This window comes from Littorina saxatilis, linkage group LG17, assembly GCF_037325665.1.
Source record: "Littorina saxatilis isolate snail1 linkage group LG17, US_GU_Lsax_2.0, whole genome shotgun sequence".
In the NCBI taxonomy this organism is placed as follows: Eukaryota; Metazoa; Mollusca; class Gastropoda; order Littorinimorpha; family Littorinidae; genus Littorina; species Littorina saxatilis.
Window position 1 is genome coordinate 44,378,577 of NC_090261.1, and position 26,106 is coordinate 44,404,682.

The window sequence follows — 26,106 nt, forward strand, 5'->3', positions numbered from 1 at the left end:
AAGATGGACAAGAGGGGGGAGGGGAGATTTTCGAAAATGGCAGACTGTGTCACTCTAATATTAGTCCCCTTGCACTGAGAGTTTGCAATCATGCGACACATTGAAAATTCTTATTTTTTCAGCTGAAGTGTGTACCACTTGTTGGTGCGTGTCTCGTAAATTTACAATCTACAAGAAGTTTCAGCGTTATTTTTAAGAGCAAATACACTGGTCATTAACAGCAGGTTTTACTGTAGTAGCAGGCTTCTTACTGCTTCTGACATTGTTGTTGTTTTGTACTGTTCTTGGAGGCTGTACATCTTTAGGGTGTTCGTAACCGAACATTTTAAAACTGAAGGTTTATTTTATAAGAGACATAATATACATGGGATGACTTCTCTACTGACTTTCTGTTTTACACTTTTTCCTTTCTTGCTCATATGCAGTTCACTTTTATTGTAGTTATTTTTTGAAAAACACACACAAAAAGCATCTGTCCCTACACAAAAAAACAACAGCAAAGGAAAAAAACCCACCTTACAGTTAGATTACAAATTATCATAATTTTCCCTCTCTTACTTTGAGCAGAAGTGTGAATTTAGCAACAGAAGAGCAGTATAACAAAATATAATAATTTTGAACAGATAAAGTTAAATACAACAAGTCGCGTAAGGCAAAATTACTACATTTAGTCAAGCTGTGGAACTCACAGAATGAAATTGAACGTAGTCCGCCGCTAGTGCAAAAGGCAGTGAAAGTGACGAGCCTGTTTGGCGCGGTAGCGGTTGCGCTGTGCTTCATAGCACGCTTTACTGTACTTCTCTTCGTTTTAACTTTCTGAGCGTGTTTTTAATCCAAACATATATCTATATGTTTTTGGAATCAGGAACCGACAAGGAATAAGATGAAAGTGTTTTTAAATTGATTTCGAAAATTTAATTTTGATCATAATTTTTAATTTGTTTAATTTTCAGAGCTTGTTTTTAATCCAAATATAACATATTTATATGTTTTGGGAATCAGAAAATGATGAAGAAGAAGATGAACGTAAATTTACATCGTTTTATAAAAAAAAAAAATTATTTACAATTTTCAGATTTTTAATGACCAAAGTCATTAATTAATTTTTAAGCCACCAAGCTGAAATGCAATACCGAAGTCCGGCCTTCGTCGAAGATTGCTTGGCCAAAATTTCAATCAATTTGATTGAAAAATGAGGGTGTGACAGTGCCGCCTCAACTTTTACAAAAAGCCGGATATGACGTCATCAAAGACATTTATCGAAAAAATGAAAAAAACGTCCGGGGATATCATACCCAGGAACTCTCATGTCAAATTTCATAAAGATCGGTCCAGTAGTTTACTCTGAATCGCTCTACACACACACACGCACACACACACACACACACACACACACACACACACATACACACACACACACACATACACACACACACACACGCACACACACACACACACGCACACACACACACACATACACCACGACCCTCGTCTCGATTTCCCCTCTATGTTAAAACATTTAGTCAAAACTTGACTAAATGTAAAAACAACCCAAAAAGCAGACACACACACACAGACACACATGTATCAGAAGATTAATACTTCTTATGCGTTCAAGCTTTTTATACCTCACTATAAATGCTCAGAAAAGTTATGGTTATTCCGGTTTTTCTGCAAATGATTTTGTTCACATTTAGCACATGACAGTTTTTATTTCTGATTTTTTTTCCAAGCTATTTGTGCACTTCATAATGTTTCAGAATAGGTTCAGATATGTTTCTCTAACCAAGATGAATGTGCACCAGATAAGTTTGATTTTGCACCTGGAATTGGAAGCAAGCCAGAATATCAAATCACGTTTCCCAACCTGATAACCAGAACTAAATCATATCACTCAAATTGTTTGTTTGTTTGTTTGTTTGTTTTTTAATTGGATCTAGGTTTTGCTAATTTCATTCACAACAAATCAAATGACATTAGTCGAATCAGGAGTTTTCTTGTCAAAATGATTTTGATAGTAAAATAGAAATGAATCGCATTAAGATTTTGTTGCAACTTTATACTTTTTCTGTCTTTTTTTTCTTTTCGTTTTCTCATTTCCTTTTCATATCTTAAAATTTCATTTTTTTCATGTCTTTCTTTCTTGTTTTTTTTTCTGTTGTAAAATCTCTTTTTTGTGTATTCTTTCAACAGTGCACATGGTGTATTGTTCCACTTTGTTTCTTTCAATTTCTGTATCCAGTTTTGTTTTGTTTTCTTAAATATTATGTTATTCACTTATTGTATGTTATTTTACTTTTTTCACTCTGAGTGTATGCTTCTTATATTTTCTTATATTTTCTCTTTTTTCTTTTTTATGTCTTCTCAATTTTCTTAAGTTTTGTTACGAAATTAAGACTTTTTTAAGCACAAAAAAAGCATTTATAGTGAGTTTTGTGAATTTGCTTTACAGTTATACTGCCAAGCAAGCTATTTCCGAGCATAGCGTAAGCAGTGCTAGTGTAATTTTCAGGTTAGATTATTTATATTTTAGAGGTACATGTAATTACTCAAAATTGCATGCCAGTTTCTGCCTAGTTTTTTTCTTCTGATTTTTTCTTTTAATATTCTTTTTGCGTGGATGTATGCATTTGTTTATTATTTTAAAATACACAACCTACAGAATGATTGAGAATGAGAGTTTATTGAAATCCTGGAACCTGACAGCCTCCAAGAACAAACAAAACATGGTTAATTTTATAAATGACAAACAAAAGGAGACTGAAGATTTGTCCCAAAGCCAATGATGTTGAGGCCACATGTCACCATACTTTATCTCAGCATTCTTTTCCTTTTCTTTTTCATCATCATGGTGTGGGAGTAGTGGGGTTCCTCATTGCATATTCTGTTTGTGTGTACATGTACTCATCCGTTTTTCATCATGCCAAACCTCTTGTCATACCCAATGTTTTGAAGTATTTCTCTTGATCATGTTTATTGTTATTATTACATGTATTAACCAGATTTACTGTTTCTGTGTGTTCTTCAACATTGCACTGTTGCTGTGTTTGGGAATTTTCCCTAAGCTGTGAAAAACGTTTCATTTGTGTTTTTGCAAATGTACCTTGATGAAAAGGGAAAGATGAGAGGAGGATATGTTAATTTGAAGTACAACGGGAAGTTGTGCAAATGCAGCACACCTACCTAGAAACTTACGAAAGACTGCGTTTAAAGCACGAAAGCGTGCATGTACACACACACACACGGACATGAACACAGACACACTGGTGTCCCAAAAGCAAGCTCACTGTCAAAGTGTTTCTCTCTCAGCGTAAACAAAAATCGTAGATGTTTGCAGCTGGCTAAACAATACAGAAACCGTAAGCACACACACACACACACACACACACACGAACATGAACACAGACACATCTAACCATACAGACACACTGGAACGCGACTACGCAGACATAAACAGACGCACATCAACAGCACTTGCTCTCTCTCTCTCTCTCTCTCTCTCTCTCTCTCTCTCTCTCTCTCTCTCTCTCTCTCTCTCACCCCTCACCCCTCTCATGCCAGTTATACATAACCCTCAAGAACAAACCCATGAAGAAACAAGCATTCCTTCATCACCAAGATCAATTGCTATTGAATATATAATTAACTTTAGCCAGTACCTTCAAATGCCGTTTGCTCTGAAAGCGTCGCCGTACACTTAGCATTATTTTCTGATTATCAAATCGATCCCATATCATGAACGCTATGCTTGCATTCACGGGTGACCAGAATAATGTTTGAATTTCGGGTGCCTGTACTGGCCAGAGGACGTTTTAAGACTTGACCGGCCCCGAATCTTCTAATCAGCTTAGATTCCAGAGCTGTGCTGTACATAGGTCAGCATTTTATTTTATCTGTTTGTTGCCAAGGGAAAATATTGACCCACATATGTGAAACGTTACAGTAAGACAGAGGTGTGAATTCAAACAAATAGAGGCGAAGAACAGGGGGCAGAGCTAGTTCAGATGGGAGTGGGGAGGGAGAAGGGGGGGGGGGGTGGTGAGAGGTGATGGGTGATGGGGAGTGAGTGAGAGGGGTGTTTTTGGCACTAGCTGCAAGTCTTTGAGGAAAAAGGTTGCCCCAGATATTTTGAAGTGTGACATTATAATGTCTGTCTGTATCTGTGTGTGGTAGCCTGCGTGAGTGTGGACGCGTGTCAGTGTATGTGCGTGCGTGTTTGTGTCCAGCTGTCTGTCTGTGCGGGCGCGCCTGCCGCTACCTACGTCTATGTGCGTGCGTGTAACCGGTAAGTGTTGCGAACTTGTCACCGAAATGCCAGTCACTGAGTCTTGCAAACCTAGATAAGGTGACATGCATGCATTGTTTAATCGTGAAATCAGAAGCCCTCGCCTAGTATGCGGGGGAAATAGGTCTCCCCAACACTTCATCGATAGCTATAAGCATTCAGTCTCGCCCACTGACAACCCGACCTTATAATACACCTATCCGTCACAAGAGTGTAGTCATCGCAGAATGCACACGACTGGAATAATGCGATCGCCCGGTGCGCCTAGCGTGTGGCGAAATATTCGCTCGATGATACCACCTGAACCATTTGTTAGCCTGCAATCCAACGCCCGCGTTTTATCTCTTAAAATGTTATGTGTCGTTCACCCGTCACTCGTACATACACACATACCCGATTATACTACTTCTCCTACCCGGGACACTCACACATACACACACGCGCGCTTTAAACTCTGCAAAAGCTCACACTAACGACGTTGCGACTGGCGGCTTTGGGACTGAGACTATAAGCTTTTGCAGCTAAGGCTACATGTACGTGCTGATACTGTGCAACTCTCAACGACCTGAGAGGTAAAGTGCTGCCACACACACGGAGAAAGAACGCTTTGGAAGTCTGTGTAATCCTCAGTGCCAGAGCGGAGAATTCCATGCAGTTTTGGGTGCTGCCTTAGACTGTGACAAGTCAGACTGTGTCGGCCACAACTTTTGGTGCTAACCCTCGTGTCTTCAAGTAAATTCAGGGACATTCTCTGCGTTGAAGACAGCTTGCCGATGCCACGGTGCTATTTCATGATAAGGGAGGAACTGTACTGCGAATAATGAATGGAATTATTGATTCTTCGATTCTTGACTTCTTTGACTGACTGGCACGGGCGAACAGAGCCAAGAGAGAAAGCGATCGAAAGTATACCGACCTCGCTAACAGCACAGAGAATTTGTCGCAGTGATGGCAGAAAACCTCCACGTCTCAGTGATGGATTGACAAGAGTTGTGCTATTTTGCGCGAGGAGTCAATTTGCTGGGCTTCTACGATCTCAGTCTACTGGTTTTATTTTTTAACACAGTGTAAGTATCAAACACTCTTAGTCATTTGTCTTATACCTACGTTGATTGGGTTAGGCTTACCGTGTATTGACTGGAATAGCTTTACAGTGTATTGATTGGAAAAGGTTTACATTGTAAGTAAATAACTGTGTAGCTGCACTTGAACATCCTGTGTAGTGAAATATTATATGGTTGGTCCTTATTCATGTGTTGCTTAGGAAATTGTAATGCATAGTTCGATAGTTCGGTGTTCACTGGATGGGTGTTCAGTAGATGGATACTTTAGTTTTTGGTCAATGTCATGCGGATACTAGGTGTACTTCTTTTGAGTTGTTCCACTGTGTCAGTCAGCTGTCTTTTCGTGCCCAGGCTTTCAGTGTACACTGATTCTGTTTGACCACATGTATTCTGATTTCATCCACCTGTATTCGAAATTCACCTGCAGTGTGCTGTATGCTCTCTCTTATTTTCCCTACCTGTTTCACGAGTGGCAATCTTTCCAATGCTGCGTCTCTGTCTTGTGTCCATGTACTCTGTCCTAACACAATAGCTGATGCAGGCTTCTTTATCTTTGGCTGGGCTTGAGTCTCTCTTATATATGCGTGGTGTGCTGTTTGGGTGTTTTAACCAAATGCGAGTATCTGTCACTTTTGAACCACATATTCGACGCTGACAGTTTCTGAAGAAAAAAACCCAACTTCCTCGGGACTGCTTGCATAACAGAGGAGTGCATATTTTAAGCAACTGCACTGTGTAACAAATTCTTTTTTTTACCTCTGTGAGGTATTGAGTACAACTTTGTTCTTGTAGCGGTGGAGACGGTGAAGCTTGCAATATTATTGTTACCCCAGTTTGTCGATGACAGTTTTGAGGGTGCTTGTGGCTACGGCCTTTTAGCTCTCTTTGATTTTTGGGGTGATGGAAATACAGAACCAATGGTAGAGTTCATTTCTTGTGTTGTAGAGGTCGTAGACTTGCACTATCTGTTGTGTCAAGTGAGCATTTAGAGATTGTCCCTGTTGCGTCTGTATGTCTGTTTGTCTGTCTGTTTGTCTGTCTGTCTGGCCGTCTGTTTGTTAGTCTGTCTGTAAGTACATGCGTCGCACACAAATATTACGACTTGCACCAGCTCTTATAATCTCTTCAATATATACATCTGAGCTCTTGATTGTGTGTACTTCAACGATTTCTTCTGCATGTGTCCGCGTTCTCATAGAAAACTGTACCCTTTGACTTGCCCACAGCACTGCCACTGTTACTTTGCTTCTTTCCCACCTTACCGCTTAGAAATCCTTTCTGCCTGTCAAGACAAGTCCAATGAGTATTGCAATGTACACGCACCCAATATACCCGTACCCTGCAACTTCACGGCTGTATGGCGATCGATTCTGTTTAGATATCGCTTTTATGTTTACCACCCTACGCATTTTACCCTCACCCCCACTCCGTACTCACCAACGACTGTTGAAAGGTAGATGACGACGACTGGATATATTAATGTCCTACAGGCACACATACGTTTGTCATCTTAAAGACAGGAATGGCGTTATATGATACAATTGAAAGGTAGATGTACATCTGCTCTGACCCCTTTACCTACCCTTGACATGGTGTAGTCGGGGGAGGTCTTCGCATTCAGACCGGAGATAAATCAACGGTCATGCAAAGTGACACACTATTGAGCACTTGACAATGATTTATAGGACGGTGACTTTTCCCTAGCTTGGTATCCATTCATATCAAACACCCTTCCCAAGAGCGCTCGCAGAAATACTCAGTTTAAGTTGACCTGAGCACAGCAGCCGTTCAGCGACGAAAACTTGGTCATTGCACTAGTCGTACAGGTGAATGGTGTTAATTTTGTGTACGTATGACGCAGGAAATAGAAAGGGTAATACATTTCTATACCGACCTTGCATATGACACGAAGGACTACTGTAGAGCTTGTTGGCAACTTGTGAAAGAGGAGAGTCAACATTGTAGACACGGTGTTTTGATTTAGTGACCCCGGCACGTTCTCGAAGGTGTTTCAATGTCGAAACTTACAGGGAAACCATAGTCATGTTTCCCAGCAGTTGGTTAATGAAGTAATGATATGAATAAAAATAAAATGAAAGAAATATTATTACTGCAGCAAAGAAAGCGCGGTCTGTCTGAATGTTTGTTGTTGTTGAAGCAATGTCTTTTAGCTATTTTGCCAGCTTGAGCTCATCCTGAACTCAGGTCAAAATGAGTTCGGCTCATTCTCTCCCTGACAGGATGCCTTGAGTTTCCTTGTCTGGCAAGGAAACCGATTCTTTTTAATTTTTTTTTCTTAACATATTTAGAGCTTTTTACATTTGGTCAAATTTTGACTAAATGTTTTAACGTAACGGGGGAATCGAGACGAGGGTCGTGGTGTATGTGCGTGCGTGCGTGTGTGTGTGTGTCTGTCTGTGTGTGTGTGTAGAGCGATTCAGACTAAACTACTGGACCGATCTTTATGAAATTTGACATGAGAGTTCCTGGGTATGAAATCCCCATACGTTTTTTTCATTTTTTGATAAATGTCTTTGATGACGTCATATCCGGCTTTTCGTGAAAGTTGAAGCGCAAAGAGCATAATTGTAAAGTTATGATGTTGCGCTATATAAATGCTCATTTATTATTATTATTATTACTGTCACGCCCTCATTTTTCAACCAAATTGGTTGAAATTTTGGTCAAGTAATCTTCGACGAAGCCCGGACTTCGGTATTGCATTTCAGCTGGGTGGCTTAAAAATTACTTAATGACTTTGGTCATTAAAAAACTGAAAATTGTAAAAAATAAAACTTTTTTATAAAACGATCCAAATTTACATTCATCTTATGCTCCATCATTTGCTGATTCCAAAAACATATAAATATGTTATATTTGGATTAAAAACAAGCTCTGAAAATTAAATATATAAAAATTAATATGAAAATTAAATTTTCGAAATCAATTTAAAAACACTTTCATCTTATTCCTTGTCGGTTCCTGATTCCAAAAACATATAGATATGATATGTTTGGATTAAAAACACGCTCAGAAAGTTAAAACGAAGAGAGGTACAGAAAAGCGTGCTATCCTTCTCAGCGCAAGTACTACCCCGCTCTTCTTGTCAATTTCACTGCCTTTGCCGTGAGCGGTGGACTGACGATGCTACGAGTATACGGTCTTGCTGCGTTGCATTGCGTTCAGTTTCATTCTGTGAGTTCGACAGCTACTTGACTAAATGTTGTATTTTCGCCTTACGCGACTTGTTGTAATGTATTATTGATATAAGCAGATTCGCGATCGTCGATAATGATTTTTCATGGTGTTTTGTAATTTTTAAATTACAAAGGAATTGATATGTAAGACAGTTTCAAGCGAGCTATTTTTCGCGGCTGTATTTACTGTGCAAACAACTCTAAATATGGCAAAAGTGTCACGTGATAATCAACCGTTTGGTTTCGGCGCTAACTGGAGCAGACGATTTTTTCTGTAACCAGTTGACAGTGATGAAACCATATATTACGGTCTCCTTCCGGCAGCAGTCCCAAAATTTCGACTTGTTTTGACCTTAGAACGATGTCTTTATCATAACTGTGAAGAACAGAACGGAGATCACTGTCGAAGTCGGCCAATCTGCAATCATTTTCGCCTCGAACACTGATCTCAAATTTAGATCAGTGCTCGCGAAAACCATATGGGAGATAACTCTGTATTTTTGTTTTGATAGATTCGCGTAGGACTTTTAAGCGTCGGGTCAGGGAGAGAATGAGCCGAACTCATTTTGACCTGAGTTCAGGATGGCTTGAGCTGAGCAAGACTTGTACATGTAGCAGAAAGTAGTCCTTGGTTCGGAACCGAATGGTCTGTTTGCTGTGAAGCATAATTATAGCATAGAGAGAAAGAGAAGGGTGCTTAGACCACGGTGGGGAAAAAGACTGGCAAGAGAAAATGAAGACCAACCCAGAACCTTTTGAATTTATTGTCCCAGTGTTAGCTCAGCGAGACCTGCGTTAAAGGTACTGTCTTCCCCGCTTACATGGTCATGTTCACCGCCACAGGTTTTTCTTGGGAACACACACCAAAAGGAAACAGCCTAAGCTGCTTTCTGTGCACTGACTGCGTTTTGTGCAGAGTTGGGATTATTGCTGAATTAATTTCGTCAGTGACACCTGTGTCAATCAGCACAATTAATTCAGCAAAAGAAAACAAATCCATCGATGCACAAATAAGAGCCATGCAGGCTGTTGATGTTGGTATGTGTCCAAGTGGAAGGATGTTCTTGCTCCCATGTAAAAGCCTGGACACATCTTGGATGGTCAACATGTTTATTTACACAAGAAGGACTATCATTTTATCAGGAGGGTTCTTGTGGAATCGAGTGTTGTGCTACTGCCTGCTATGGACACAGGGCGTGAAGAGGAAAAGAAGGCTAGAGTACACACAAATAGAAAAGACCAAATCGGATTAAGCTATTAAGTCATTGCGACAGAAGCTAATTTCTCGCACAACCAAATGCTAGGTTTGCTGTATAGAAGGTGTTGTTAAGCTTCTTTGCAATTTCAAACAAGGTTTATGTCAACTCTTTCTGAACAAAAAATCGAGGGAATGAACCGAGATCACATAATAGAAAAGAAGGTCACTGTCATGAAAAGAAGACCGTTCTGTTGTCGACAGGCGCACAGAATGACACCTGAAAGTAAATATCTTCCAGAAGTGACAGGTGAACTCGGTCATGACGGTTTTACCAGCAACAAGGATCAAAGAAACAATTCCCCTTTTCACCCGTTTCAGCTCGGTCTAGCCACCCGAGCAAATCCCATCAAATATGCTCACTTTGCAAATCTCTCTCCTGCTTAGCCGCTGTCCTTTTCTCCAGAGTTGTGGGAGTGGAAAAAAATGCGTGAAGACTAAACCGGAACCCGAAGGTTGAGATCGAGCTAACCTGAGTCGGCGGGGGGTTGCCCTCGAGGCGAGTAACTGCTAATTCCACCCGGATTAGGTCCTCTCTTTGCATAGCTCTAGGGCTAGTGTTTATACTTTCAATACTGGCTTTTGAGTCTGATTGATCGCGTCTTGATAGATTCTGACAGGACAGTTCAAGAGGTTCAAGTGAGAATCTGTATCGATCTTTCCCTGTGTTGCTTGTTTGAGACTTTTTCTCCTTTCCTTGAGTCAAGTTGAGTGACTTGTGCAAATCTTGAAGACTTGGACTGTTGTAGTTGTTGTCAAAATCCTGCTTCTTTTCTTTCTATTGTATACCCTTTTCAAAGTGTTGTAGTCGAACGTCGAGTGTTATTTGGGCCATTTGCCATTTAGCTTGTAAAGTATATATACCATCCACACGTGCACCGAATGTATCCATATATGTCACTGCCTTTTTCTGGCTCCGCGAATGCTTCCCTGTGTCTCTTTATTCAGTTTCATTTGAAACAATGAATTCTACAACAATTTGACCTGACACCCACCTCCATTGAAAGGGTGTACGATCTGATTTTAAACATTCTAAAAAAGAAAGGTGTGATTTCAGCCATTTTGATTCTTTTTATTGTCAAGCTCCTCAATGGAAGTATATTTGGAATGTTGTTGCAAGGTCATGTCCATGTCATTTTTTGTGTACACCGTATCTTCTATTTGGACGATCGTTTGTTGGTATAGTTTGCCTTTTGTGTGTGTGTGAGAGATGTGGTGAATTTTACCTGTGTACATCACGTTACCGGCAGCTGCTTTGAAACCTGTTGTACTTTTGTTGTAATACGAATCACACCTGTTTATGTCATATGGCATCATCACTTTGTACTTCAACGCACGAGCATGGCGCTTGACACCACTCGTTTCTATTAATTCTTGTCACCACCTATCTCTTTTATTGATAACTCACAACGCTACTCTGAACTGTTATCATCACCTCATTGTTTCTCTCTGCTACACGGAATGGTTCTCTGACTGAAGAGACAATAATTGTGTCTTCTATGCATGACTCTTCTAATATCTGTATGGTGACTTGTGCCCTAAACATTTACATGGGTGAAACTTTTCCGCCCTGATCCGCCAAATGGAAATTGGTTAAATAGGGAATTCCTTATTTTGAAAATCTGTTTTTTTTTTGTTTGTTTTTTTCGCCGGCGATCCGATCCGTATTTCTCCTAACACAGTGACCGGACATCGCTGAGTCTTTGTTTCACTGGGCGCGCGAATTATCGGACTACAGCTTGGCATTTGTTACATTGTTTAATGTGCAAATTTGTGTGTTTGATATACCAGGAGAGGCCTACTTTTACCCTTAAAAACCTGATTTTTCGTTTTCTTCTGAGCCCCCCTGGGCCCCCAAGCAGGGCGTTGCCCCTGCACCCCACCAGGGCCTGGGCGGCCCCTGGACCCCGGCCTCATTTTCCTTATTTTCAATTCTGATCAGTTTCACCCATGCATTTAATTGTTGTCTGGTTTTCAAATAAAAATCAACACATCAGCTACAATGGGAAAAATCATGTCCACAATTTGTGGTAAAATACGTGAACAATCATCAATAATGGTTTTTATGTGCATTGAGTATATAGTCTTGCAGTAGGATAGAGAGTGATTGATAGTTGCAGAAAAAGTAGGGCTGTGTGCAATTTGAATTATGCCATGTGTATAGTGTGCACATTTTGGTTGCACTAGGCTTGCTTGATATTAGTAATTTTGCATGTAGACAGGCAGCGACAAGCTTATAAGCAAAATTGTGTGCTTTCATTGCTTTGTTGTGCACGACAGCATAGCCAGCATACGTGTGAGGTATAATATAGCATTGCCTTTATGTGCATGCGTGTTTTTGTTTGCAGAACATTGTTTAGATATTAAAATGACCAGACATAATCAGGATGCATTTTTAATAGAACACACGCAATACATTCCAACACACGAAGCCCCTATGTGTCTGTACGTACGAGAAACGTGTTTCTCTCAATGACCTAGACTGTTTAAGTGAATTACATGCACGAGATATTGACGACCATACAATTAAGCCGCTATGTCTATGCGCAAAGTGTTCTTTCTATAGGAGGAGATTTGTAGGGGCTGGGGCAATACTGGAAAGCTTCTTTTGATGACCTAATACAGTGTTACACACTCGCCAAAAATAAGTCCACAAAGAAGACAGTTTAGTGTGAGGTAATCATTCAGCCTTCACGAAGGTCCCATCCCAAACGCTGTCTATCCGAACAAAGGAGAAGAATAGGAACATCTGCCCAAGAAGGTCCTGTATAACTTAAAAATGTTGGTAATTGACCACAAACAGGATTCAACGCGCTTTTATGTTGTCAGGATAGACCAACTTCACTTTTGCGAACGTAACATGTAAGTCCTTTCAGGATGAGGTGGCGAATAACAATTCGAGTCATTTTAGACAGGCAAGGTCACCTGATGAAGAAAAGTGTGTTAAGAATGGGCTGACCAAGATGAACAGTGCATTTCCCCGATACCCCGATGTAACAGAATAACTTTATAAGATAGAGCTGCTGAAGACAGAAAGCACCTATATATTGGTGTAATTTTAAGTACAGTTCCGAAGGTTTTGACCAAATCCCCCCCACCCTTTAAAGCACCACTACGAAATGCATTCGTTGATATCACAAGGTCATATTGGCTTTGATCTGAAAAAAACAATTTTGACAACTACACGAAAGAGTAGCACGCAGGGCCTCGACACAGACAATATGGGCCAGAACGTATCACCATAAAGGGTATAACAATGCAGTTCAAGCATTGATTGTTTCCAGCAGACCATAGGGGCTTCGACCTGCAACAGAATACTTTAGCAAGCATGCATACCAACCACTGTTTTTTCTCCCTCTCTGTCACTGTGTCCGCTGCATGTGTAAGTAATGCCTGTCTGCTCCCTCCCCTTCCACAGACCATCAGAAAGCGATGCCGCGCCACCCAGACACGCCGCGTGCCGGACCATCGTCAGTCCTTTGACACCGACTCCGACGGCTTGGACCCCTTCCAATTCCGCTCACCACGAGGTCCTAGAGGAGGAGGGCCAGGAGGAGGAGGAGGAAGTGGAGGAGGAGGGCCAGGAAGCGGAGGAGGAGGAGGAGGAGCTAGGGGACCTCACCTGAGGCGGTCTCACGGGAACGTGTCGGGTTCACCGCGATCACCTCTGGACCGCAGCAGTCATCGCCGCTTCAACGACTCCCAGGACTTCAAGAAGGGGGCTGCCGCAGCCGCTGCTCTTGACTCTGAGAGCGAGGAGTCGGGCTACGGGGAGACCTATGGGGAGACCATGCAGGCCTCCAGCTTCGACACGCACATGGACGAGCCCTCTTACTGGAACGGCTCTGAAACGGGTGGCAAGGAGACTCCGGGCAACGTTCTGTACGAGTCGGATGACGAATCGGCTGCTAGCTACATCTCGGGCATCTTTCTCCCTGTGGACCCCGAGTCTCTGAGAGATGCCACCTCGCAGACCCCAGGGTTCGCTAAGGTTCAGACTATGGACGTTCCCCCTTCCATGAACAGATCTCATCACACTCAGACCTTGGTCCCACCTCGCAACGCCTCCATGCAGACGTCCAACACCTCGCTGCATTCCATCGGAGCGCAGACCAAGTCGCGCAGCGGCTCGCGCTCCAATTTGCTCAAGTCCATCCTCCTGGAGGTGAAGGACATCAAGCGCCAGCAGGGCGTGGACGTCAGTGACACAGAGTCCATCGCCTCTGACGTCACTATCCGCAAGGAGACGCTGGAGATGCTGTACCGTGACGTCACGGCGCTACGTAACGCCGGGGCGAGGGGCAACGCCATGACGCAGACTGTGCAGGAGCAGCACACACAGACTGCGACGAGAATGTTTCCCGAAGGAGACCCCCAACAGCAGGCCCGCCAGGAGAGGCTTCAGGGGATGCTGGCTGAGCTGAAGAACCTCAAAGGGGACAGTTCTGGAGGAGGAGGCACGGACACGAACGCCACCCCCTCCCGGTATCAGAGCACCCCTCACAGCATCACTGACTTTGACCAGAGGACCCCTTCTCGATCCTTAGCCCGCACCACGCCTGCGAGGTTCGAATCCCCTGTCGCCTCCCCTGCACCTGCATCGCACGCCGCGTCCCATCACACGATGAACGGGTTCGGCGGCGTGCACTTCGCCCACCCGCCCGAACAGTCCTACTCCATGCCAGCTCTCAACAACCAACAGCCCATGGGAGGCTACGGCCACAGGAGAGTGACTCAGGAGGATATCAACGCTATCAGCGATCGCTTGGACAGGCTGCAGAACTATCAGATGCCTCCTCGGCGGCAGCTACCCCCTATGCCCCCACCTCAAGCTCCGCCACTACCACCGCCACCACCACCCCCAGCCCCTGCCCCCGCCATGGCTCTTCCTATTTTCTACTCCCCTCCCTCCCCTCGGCGATACAGAGTGCGTCAGTTCCGTCGATCCTACGACGACATGGACGCTTTGTCCGACGACGATACCCACGTCCTTCGACGACGAGGACGAAGTCATCACAGTATGGGTGACGTCAGAGGACGATATCACCTGGACGACGCTTTGGACGAGGCGACGGAAGCATCTAGGGAGTTAAGACGCGTGTCTTCCAAAATGAAAAGAAATTTGAGAGACGAACTTGGAAAGCATGGGTACTAGATGCGTGAAACATAGAGAAGATTAGATGTTTTTTCTCCGTTCTTTGTCCACTATTTTGTATGGGAACTATGAGGCACATGTCTCGAAACAATAAAACAAAATTATGAGCAAGAAAAGATTGGCACTCTAAAAACAGTGTTAATTGAGGTTTGTTAATCTTTCCTTTGTCTACGACATTGTATGGGAACTAAGCCACATTTTTTGAGAAATTAAACTTGAGAGACAGTTTAAAAAAAAAAAAGGCCCCAGATACATGAAACAGAAAAGATTTAAATTTTCTATTTTTTCTCGGTCAGCATTGTATAGTAATGCCAGTCCAAGGTACAAGTAAGCTGTTTTCCCGAGAGTGTTTTTGATATTGGAAAATCCAAGAAATGAATACTACTTTATACTCGATATCGGACGTGTTACAGATAAAAGCGTCTGTCTGACATTGTTGACATTAATGCTGGATAGGTTTATATACTATACCGAGAAACGCTGAAAGATGTTTGACTACCTGAACGTAATACGCTTTGATGTCGAGTTAAAATTCAGAGAGAGAAAACAAAATGGACCTTTACAAAACAAACTGTTCAATGCAAATATTGACACCTCTCCTCGATTTTCTTTGACAAAAGGAATTAGCCTTTTCACGCATGAAACACAGGAGCGTGTCTTTTGACTTTCAGAAAGCTCTGTAAGCGGTGAATAGCGCGTTCGACTGAAATAACGTTTGTAAGTTAGCTGCCATATTCTTCCAAACGTCCTATGTAGTACTGCACGAAAAATCAGTACTTGCCATTTGCCATTATTTCCAGTGATATAAGCAGATATAATCGATGCTAAACAACAAACTTGATACGGAGAATCAAGGAAAACGGCAGGTAAAGACAATGATTGCGTCCAAAACAACTTGCATAGAGTATTATATTTTTTAATGAGTCATTCTTGCATCTGATCATTCCTTTTGTGACAACAATGGCAGCAGCGAGAATGATTTTTCCCCTTGATTTTACAACTGATGTGTGATCTGACTTTAAACAGAATCGTATATGATTATGTTTGTGCAGCACAGTTTTGTGTGTTTGGAGATTGGTGTGCGTGATTTTCTGTCCATTTCACTTTTGTTTTAAGTTTGGATGATTCGCATTTTGTAAACGTATGGCTATTATTGAAGGTGGGATGTTCAAGTTGTTTTCAGAGCCGATGAAAATGATAACTTTTGATTTTGTTTAAATGAGATTCATGACCGGTATTATACAGAAATATGCCTTCGAGTATTCGAGAATGATTGGTGTCAAGGGCTTGGAAGTAACGTGACTTTACGGCGTATTCGTGAATGCTTTCAGTGACAATGTAGATTTGATCATTAAACTGATGTTTACATGGTGTAAGAAAGCTTTAAATCGGACAGAACTCTATATTATCGTAGCACTATCCTGGGTTGAACAAATTGGAAGAAATAATCACTATGTCTCGTGCTCTCTATGCGTCGTTCAATTTTAATGTCCAGTTATATTTCATTTTGATTGATTTCATGTCGTAAATGACAAGTAAATGAATTACAAAAGCTGTTAATTCCTTCTTGAAAATATCACAATAATGCACTAGTTTGGCACATGGACCAACACCCAAATTTACTGTGAGACCGTCCGGATGGATGATTCTTCTGTCCCACGGAGCTGTGTCCATTAGGGAATGGGCTTGTTGGTTCGCTAGTTAAGTTTGAGACCGTCCTTCTTCCCCATAGCCTCATATCGCTAGAAGGTGATCCCGTGATTGGGGTGTTTCCGTGATTGAAATCATTATAACATCGTTTGCCCGTTCAACCTCGGTCCTCTTCTGTCCCTTCCAGACTGTCCGATTTGCCTCACTATCCCCATTTTCAAGCCCAAAGATTGTACTTTATCCACGTGTGTTAGCTAGCGGCATTGGAGCCGATTTGCCTTGTATTTGTCTCAGGACGAAGTCTCACAATTTACAGAGGCTTTCCATTTGTCCCTGTAAGTTCATGACATATCAAATATTACTGTAAGATAAGTTCAAGTTCGTGACTTTCAACCTAATTCCAAATCTGCCTTTGAGACAAGAATCCGTCTGTTCTAACTGCGTGATGGGTACAGTGAAAGCGTGACGTGTGTCAGTGTATTGTATATAAGGGAAAGCTTTGCCAGGAATGCCTGTCAGTTTCGTCTCCATAGAAATCCAAAGAGTTTGATATCAATCTGTGTTATAATTCTAGCTCGGCGGTAGTTTTTCCGTCTTGTATGTGAGTTGGCCACTGGTACACAGAGTAGGAGAAACAGGTATTGCTGTTTATTGTCCGTACGATACCTTTGTTAATTTGCATATATATTTAAGCCAGTCCAAAACGATGTCTACTTTTTTTGACATTACTCGCATATATAAATACAAAAATAGTCCCAGCTTTGTGAAAATGTTTCATCCCGTTATGAAAGTAATGGAAGTGCGCGTGGATATTCCTCTGAATGTATATGTGTGTACTGCAGATGAATATATTTGTGTGTACTGTAGATGAATGTATATGTGTGTAGTCTAGATGTATACTCGCGACATTCCAGTCCGTATCGTGTCATCATGTTTTCGATGACCGCGTTTTGCTGTGATAAAGGCTCATCGCATCACATCATCATGTTTGATGCGTGTGTGTGTATGTGTCTTGAAATAGAGTAGTTTTTAGCTCCTTGAAGAATACTGCCGTTTATATTCGATGTGATATTTAGTTTACCTTGGTGTACTTTTCATTTTGTTGGTTTAGTGTTTTTGTTTACATTGATTTGTGATGAAGGAAAACGAATGTCTTTTGTTTTCGTTGAGCATGTTTTTATTGAACCAACTTTTTGTGTGTTTGTTGTTGCTGTTTTGTGTGTGTGCGTTTGTTTATATTTCTTGTGTTATCCTTTGTTCTTTTCTGTTTGTTAATTCTACTTTAAATTATAGATGTTTGATCGTTCGATGTAAGGGTAACGGTCTGCACATTTTTGGTAAAGGAGTAAGTATGTCTCAAAATGTCATTTAATTTTTTAATTTTGCTTTTTGTATTCTCGGAACCTAATAACCTCATATGGCATCAATCAAATATAAAATATGAAATATAGAAACGAAAATCAAATAACGTACAGTATAAATGTTTGATTTTCTTTCTCATATTGTCAATGTCATGTACATTTTTCTTGTGGCGATTTAACGTTTTTGTGGGTTGAAAAGTGAAGTGTTAGATCGTTTGTGATACTCCTCGGTCAGTGTGTACGGGCCGAAGACAGTTCGGTCTGATCTGAATTCAGAAAGAGAGAAATGCAACTGTCCAGTCTCTTTTATTAGCGTCTGAGCTTTTCTTCCTTCGAAAGAGAACTAAAGCCGCTAGAGTACATTATTTAATTGCTTGGTTTTGTCTCTGTCTCTATCTCTGTCTCTATTAGGCAACAAAAAAAAATAGGTGTGGTTACGGTAACATAGCCCCAAAAAATAGGGTAGGAAGGCAGGCAATCACTTTTTTTTTTAACTTTTTTTTTCTAATGTGTACAAATTAAACCTACTTGACAGGGAAATAAGTCTACGACTCGGGCGCTTTCGCTTTCATTGCGTTTTCTGCACTCGTTTTCTTGGTTTTTGTGATTTTTTTTGGACAAATGTAATAAAAAGTTATAGGGTCGGCCCCTAAAAATAGGGTAGGTCGGGTTACCGTAACCACACCTATTTCTTTTTAGGCCTTATCTCTTTGTCTCTCTGTAAACTGTCATCGTTTATGTCAGTATTTATTATTTATTTTTGTAAGCCAGTCCAGCATTGTTTCCGTCCATTACACATTTTATGCTTGCGAGTTTGAGTTGATTACAATTCACGTTTATCTTCTGTGATTGTTTTCCGTCCAATTATTTGTTTCTTGTTCGCTGCTGATATGATTTGCCAAGTTATTTTATTTGTCTGAATGTAAGCCCACAGTAGCTGCGGTAAAATCGCCATTGTGATAATATAGATACATATATTTATTTATTTATACAAGAAATGTATGAGTATATGTAAAGGAATATTTGTCAAATTAAAACATGTACGCTCATGAAAGGTGGTCAGCTTTAGTTGTGTGTGTGCGCGCGTGTGTGTGTGTGTGTGTGTGTGTGTGTAGTTTCGTGCGTGCAGTCTTGCGAGTGAGTGTGGACGAGTCAGTGTCGTGTCTTACGTGTTCCTGAAAGTGTATGTGTGTGTAGTGTGTCTGTCTGTCTGTCTGTCTGTGTCTGTTGTAATTGTTTCCAAAAGTGTTGTCTTGTATGCGCACGTGAAGTTATGTGTCTTCTGCTTCATGTATATCAGTAATGCTCGATGTTCATGAACCCCATGAACTAATTCTCTTCGGTGAGACTGAATGCTTTAGCTCGATATCACCCTTCATTCTACATTCCCGTATGTGCATGCGGTATCTGTATGATTCAGCTATCGACACAATGATTCATATACGACTTTCATCGAGATACCCATTAGATAATTCTGTCGTTATGTCAAAGAGCATAATTGTAAAGTTATGATGTTGCGCTATATAAATGCTCATTTATTATTATTATTATTAATACAGTGGAACCCCTCACAAGAACCCCCTCTCTAACGACTACCCCGCCACAACGACCTTTTTTTTAACCGATGTGTTTCCTTATATAGTTGTCACCAGTGTAGCGACCACCCCGCTCTAACGTCTAAGGACCGACCTAACAGCTTGTGTAACGACTTTGTCAGACAAAGCCAAGACTCTGTCAGTGTAACGCATCACAGACAAACCGGTTATAACCAGTTATAACCGTCTCGCGTAAGCAAAGGAAACTAAACCGCTGAGAGGTGTGATGGTTGGGTGGGCTGAGCCTAAACATCACAAACCAATCATCGAGAAAACAAACTCACGTGACCAACATACACCGTTCAACTCAGTCAGAATAGACAGTCTTTGGACAGAAGAGCAGTGGAGATCGACATGGCGTCTACAAATAAAATAAAATATTTAACTCTCGAAAATCGAGTGAATGTTGTGAACAGACACAAAAAGGGAGAAACTGCCATCGCGATTGCAAAAAGTCTTGATGTTGGAAAATCGCAAATTCAAAGAATTATCCAAGACAAAGAAAACATTCTGAAAAGGTGGGAAAGTGGTGACAATGCCGATCGAATGCGATCAAAGCGGCAGAAGACAACATACTCTGACGTAAATGAAAAGGTTTGGGATTGGTTCCTGGCTGCCAGAAAAAAAGAATTTTATGCGTGTGCCGCGAGATCAAAGGCAGGTCCATTGTGATAGCTGGGTGGCCTTGTTTATAGACACTGACCTTCTTCCCAGGGGTCATTGACCCAGTTTTAGCTATGAGAGGTGGTTCCCCTTTCATATCTGAGAGAGGAAACACTTCCTGCACCCGGGTCAGTGACCGAGTTTAACCTATGGGGAGTTTAACCTATGGGGCGGTCTCTTTGATGTCTTGAGAGGAAACTTGGCCAGGGTAGTACATGCACCAGAACTGGTGGACACCATGGACAATGTCAAACATGAAATCGAAGCAGTTTGCTTGAGGAAACGGTCGTCAGCAACTCAAACTTTTGTTTTCTTTTTTAAGAAAAATCTGACTTCCTTTGTGGCCCCCTGACCCCGCCCTCTGTAAGGACCCCCCTCCATAAGGACCGATTTTTGTCAACATTTTCAAGGTCGCTAGAGAGGGGTTCCACTGTACTGAATGATATAGCTCCTCATCACCGTCCACCCTTCATTCCCGTCCTTATCTGCGTACGGTATCTGTATTTTAGTATACGATTTTAGTTTACGTTGTGAGAGAAACACCGGGACAGTGAGCCTTCCTCAAGGGCAGAATATACCTGCGCAGTTTCAGCGGCACAGACGACACACTGCATATTATTGATGCTGCGATAGGGATTATGACGAGTACTTGGCCTGTTTTCCTTTCATGCAACGTGTAGCGGGCTGTGATAATCTGCAGTGCGTCGTCTGTCCTGCTGAAGTTACATAGGTGAGCGCCGGGTCTTAGGACACCAGTCGTGAATGTGTAGCCTATCTGACCTCTTATCTCAGCGTGCCGCTGGCCATGTGAAAGAAGAAGCCAAACAAACAAACAAACAAACAAAAACAGAAACAAACCTTAAACAAGCAAAGGTGGCTGGGTGACGACAACCTCTGTCCCAAGGCGGCTTCCAGCATGCTGGCCGACTGCTTTCCAAGAAAATGTAAAGGGGGACAACTCGAATATATTTAATCCACAGACCACTGTCATATCAACAAAGATTGTGAAGTAAAATGCAGGGTAGAAGGTTACAGTGAGTTAGCTGATATCGTGGCAGTCTTTCAATAAAAGACACTATTGAGGGTGCATTTAAACTCACACACAAATCATCTCAAGGTTAAAGTATATATATTAAAGGTATAGTTTTCCATTAAATAGGGCTTTGGGTGTATTCTTTGGAGTATAGTGCTGCGTCGGTTTTGTTGGGAAGGGAAGTAACTTCTGATCAAGTGTGAAGTAAAATTGCAGTTAATTCCCTGTCACCGTTAGTAATAACGCTAAATGAGTCGTTATTACGTTGGAAGATCATGCGGATACGTGATTGGACAGCAAAGGCGCATTTCCTGTCTTTTTGTACTTTTGTTTGTTTTGTACTCTTCAGTCTTGGTAATACATGTAGTCAAGTTTACTGTCCCAAATTTGGGATAGTTATTGCAATTTTCAAAACCTTCCACAGAGAGAGAGAGCCCACGCTTTCCATCCGTTCAGTTCACTCCCCTTTGTGATATTTTCACCACAGTCAGAACAAACTTAAAGATACATTCTTCTTGCAAAATCCCGCCATGTCTCATCACAGATCCTCACCAGCTTGTACATGTCTGTGATAAAAGCATATTTCATTTGAACTCATACCTAAAATCAACAGCCCAACTGACTGCTGCCAGTGCAGAGTGAGAATATTCAGCTGAATCAGTTTCATAACTGACACCACAGACCAGTGCCAACATGCGATATTGGTTTTAAAAATTCCCACTCTTGGAGAGAAAAAAAAGATGCTTTTGTGTTGATGTATGCATGCTCTTCTCCCACGCAAATTTCTGGACCTGAGATTTTTAGGCTGTGCAAATTATCCTTTACACAGAAAGGAAAAAGAACAAGAACAAATACTTTATTGCCTGTATATAAAACAGAAATTTGCCTTCAAGCCTGCCTCACAATTACAACAATGATATTGCACGAATACATTTTTAAAAGATTAATCATTAGATTAAACGTCGTTTATTATACTTTATTCCAATATAAAATATATCACTTCTCGTCTGAAAAAGAAGTAAAATGATCTATATCATGGATATGTCATATCAGAAGGTATCTTTAACCCTTGTCCAGCCAGAGAAACAGCATACCCGACTTGTGAATTCGTTGACACCACAGTATTTCTCCAACACATTATTTTCTACTTCTTTCTGCGAACAACAACGGAGAGTGTGACTGATACAATCGTATTTCTATTTCTGCTTTCAAGTCTTCGTACATTCTCCTTCGTGATAAATCCTTTTACTACAACGAAGCCCAGGTTAACCCCCACCCATTCAGAGAAGCACTTTGCCCAGGTTTTCAAAACAAAATCACGCGCGGCTTTCTTCGAAAATCAATGAGTGACGACAGGAAACAGCTCTCTCATTGTTTAGCCGTGAAGTAATACTTATTGTAATGTCTTCGATCTCACAGATCGATCTGATCGGTGGCATTCAGTTACAAAGCAAGCTTTTCTCGTTATTGGCTTTAGCTTTACGACTGTGTCAATAGTCTTAGGACGTGGGCGACCCGTGACATAATAACAGGGAGTTGAAGAAATGGAAGCAACTACGGCTTATTGTGAGAACTTGGGTGGATTGGACGGATGGATTGAATGGGCGGAGGGAGAGAGAGAGAGAGAAAGAGAGAAAGAGAGAGAGAGGGAGAACTGGATGGGTAGAGAGAGAGCCAGACAGACAGACATACATATGCATACCTACATACAAAAAGAAAGAGATTGTTAAAATGAAGTGTCAATGGACCTTAGTGTGAAGCGACATTCTCATAATTATGTTCAGAAAGAGTTAAAACAAAGTCGTATGTTTGCGACCGTCAAGGAAAGGGTCAACTAAAGTTGGCTGACTCGCCAGAATTACGCACACGCGTTGGGCAATTTTAGCACTTCACAAAGTATTATCCGTTCACGACACACACGCGCCTGCACCGCCCTGTATACAGTGGAACCCCCTGTTTAAGACCACCTGGTTTAAGACCTTCATGAAATATTTTCACACCATGTTTTCTCAGATTTTCTGTTTATAACCTCTGTAAACTAACCCCTTTTTTAAGACTTCCTCCCTTTTAAGACCGATTTCTTCAGATTTTTTGGGGGGGGCCGGGGGGGGGGGGGGGGGAGGGATGGAGGGGGGTGTCTTAAAAGCGGGGTTCCACTGTATAAGAATAAGCTCAGTGCCTTTTCCTCGTCCTTCAGTCGTTCACGTCACGGTCGCGTCATTACCAAGTTTTCTCTAGCCTAATACATGTACCCGTAAATATATGCCAGGACATTTACGGTTCCATTTCCCAGTTGGCTGAGTAATCTACTCATTCTTCTAGATTTTACTGCCGGTGTAACACGAGAAAATTACTCCCACGAGATTTTTACTCCGGAGTAAACATTTCGTACGAAAAAGTTACTCCCTTTACGAAAAAAGCACTCCCCCATTACACGAGAAAATTACTCCCCAAGACAGGTGAGTTCCGAGTAAACATTTCGTACAAAAATGTTACTCCCCTGACGAATAAATAACGAATAAATTACTTCACCCCAACACAAGCAATTTAACTTCCCATGCCAGGTGTACGACATTTTTACTCCCTTGTCCCCTGTTAGTCTTGGTGGTGGAAGGGGTGGAAGGAGGGTAGCGCGACATTCGTGTGCGCGAGATCACTTATTGGCATTATCCCTTCGCCCGCATCCCATTTTTGCGTACGAGATTTTTACTGGAAGTAATAAAAAATGGGGAGTAAAAATTTCGTGGAGGGAGTAATTTTTTCGTGCTTTGGGGAGTTCTTTTCTCGTACGAAAAGTGTACTCGGAGTAAGAATTTCGTACGAAATATTTACTCCGGAGTAAATTTTTCGTGGAGTAAAAATTTCGTGTTACACCGGTGTAATCTATTCCTATGACTGCTTCGCATTCCTCCCTGGGAAGTAATGTACGACTGTGAAAGTAATGACCTAACGTCCTTACCGATGTTCATCACTCGGGTACATTGGAACACCCGAGAAGAGGACACTGTTAGTGTGTGGATTAGTATGAATTTTGCATGACTGTTTCAAATTTCGTTTCTGATGGTTTTCTGTTACAGTTATTATGTAACTGACATCTTCATGGGTTAGGTAGTTGAGTGGAGGGGTGACAAGAGACAGACTGGCACACATACAGGGGCAGAGACTAACATAACAAGTCAAGTCTAGTCTGGACAAACGGACAGACAGACAGAGTGAACTCTATAAACAACCCATATATACATAATACGGGAGTGTAAAAAGGGATAGTGAGTGAATGAGTCAGTTTGCGTGCGTCATCGGAAGTTTTGTTTCATATTTTCAAACAAACAAACAAACAAACAAGCAAACCAGAAAGCATAACGTCTTCTGCTAACAACAGAAGCCTTAACAGCTGCAATGTTTTGTTGCTGCAAAGCAATATCCGATAATAACGCCGTCGTCACTTTCAGAATGATAATGATAACTACACTAACGTGGCATTAATTGAACAAGCACTGCATGCAAAATCGAACTTGAGGCGACGGGCGCAGTGGCGTGGTGGTAAGACGTCGGCCTCCTAATCGGGAGGTCGTGAGTTCGAATCCCGGTCGCTGCCGCCTGGTGGGTTAAGAGTGGAGATTTTTCCGATCTCCTAGGTCAACTTATGTGCAGACCTGCTAGTGACTTAACCCCCTTCGTGTGTACACGCAAGCACAAGACCAAGTGCGCACGGAAAAGATCCTGTAATCCATGTCGGAGTTCGGTGGGTTATGGAAACACGAAAATACCCAGCATGCCTACTCAACGAAAGCGGAGTGAGCTGACTATGCTCTCAGAGTATAGTGTGGGGAATCCAAATAGGCAAACGAGCTCACACGTAACCAGAAAAATTCTGGAACGCTGAAGAAGAAGAAGAAGAAAGAAGAACTTGAGGCCCTAGTAAAGTCCTAAAGGTTGTAAACATAATAAGAACGGGATTAAAGAACAACCTTTGAATAGACAAAATGGGTTTCTTGAGCTTTTATATATTTAGTCTAACGGTCCTCTTATACTTGGTTGAAACAATGTTTATTCGTATTTAACATGTTCAAGAAATGTACTTTGACATAAGGTGAAAACACCAACAAGCCTACGGCTTATGGGGGTGTCTTCAAACTAATTTACAAGAGGAACATGGCTGACAGTCAAGCCACAGTAAGCAAAAACAGTCAGTAAATTTAACAGAAAATATCATCCAAATTTAGAAGAAAAAATTAAAAAGGAAAAAAAGAAGGTGGGGAAAAAAGAAGGTGGGAAAAAAAAAAGAAGGAAACACACATACACATCCTCTTATTCTTACTATGTATACAAAACAGTATTTTGTATCAAACGCCAGACACACTCAGTGAATGCCAATATCAGAAAGGTAGTTGCTGGGACTGGACGGGGATTACTTGCAGAACTAATATGAGTGATAAGATGAAAGAGCAGAAGAAGACCCATAAGTATTCACAAATCTAGAGCTGAATACGGCTAAAGGCATATTTGAGATCTTCAGACGAGGAGGCCAGTCTGGTATCAATTTATTTTAGTGGCCTCAAATCGAACGCTTATGGCGTTATCTGATTTTCACAAAGAGCAAGGAACATTGGTGAGCACATAGACACAAGCGAATTTGCGCATGCACATGCGCACACGTGACGGACGTTCGGACTCACCCACGCACGCACGCACACACACACACACACACACACACACACACACACACACACACACACAGATAGTATTTACTTGATAACAACATGGGGAGGGTGAGACAGAGAGGTAAAGGCAGAAGCTCGGTTAATTGGTCCGATCGAAAACAGTGTGAAACCTGACCCCGACACTTTA

At 41.7% G+C, this 26,106-nt stretch overlaps 1 protein-coding gene across 1 annotated transcript in view; it reads left to right on the forward strand.

Annotated features, from left to right (window-relative positions):
* The window catches only part of LOC138953165 (nesprin-1-like), a gene marked incomplete in the record, with an annotated part of 316,807 nt that overhangs the window by 145,776 nt on the left and 144,925 nt on the right, over nt 1-26,106 (forward strand).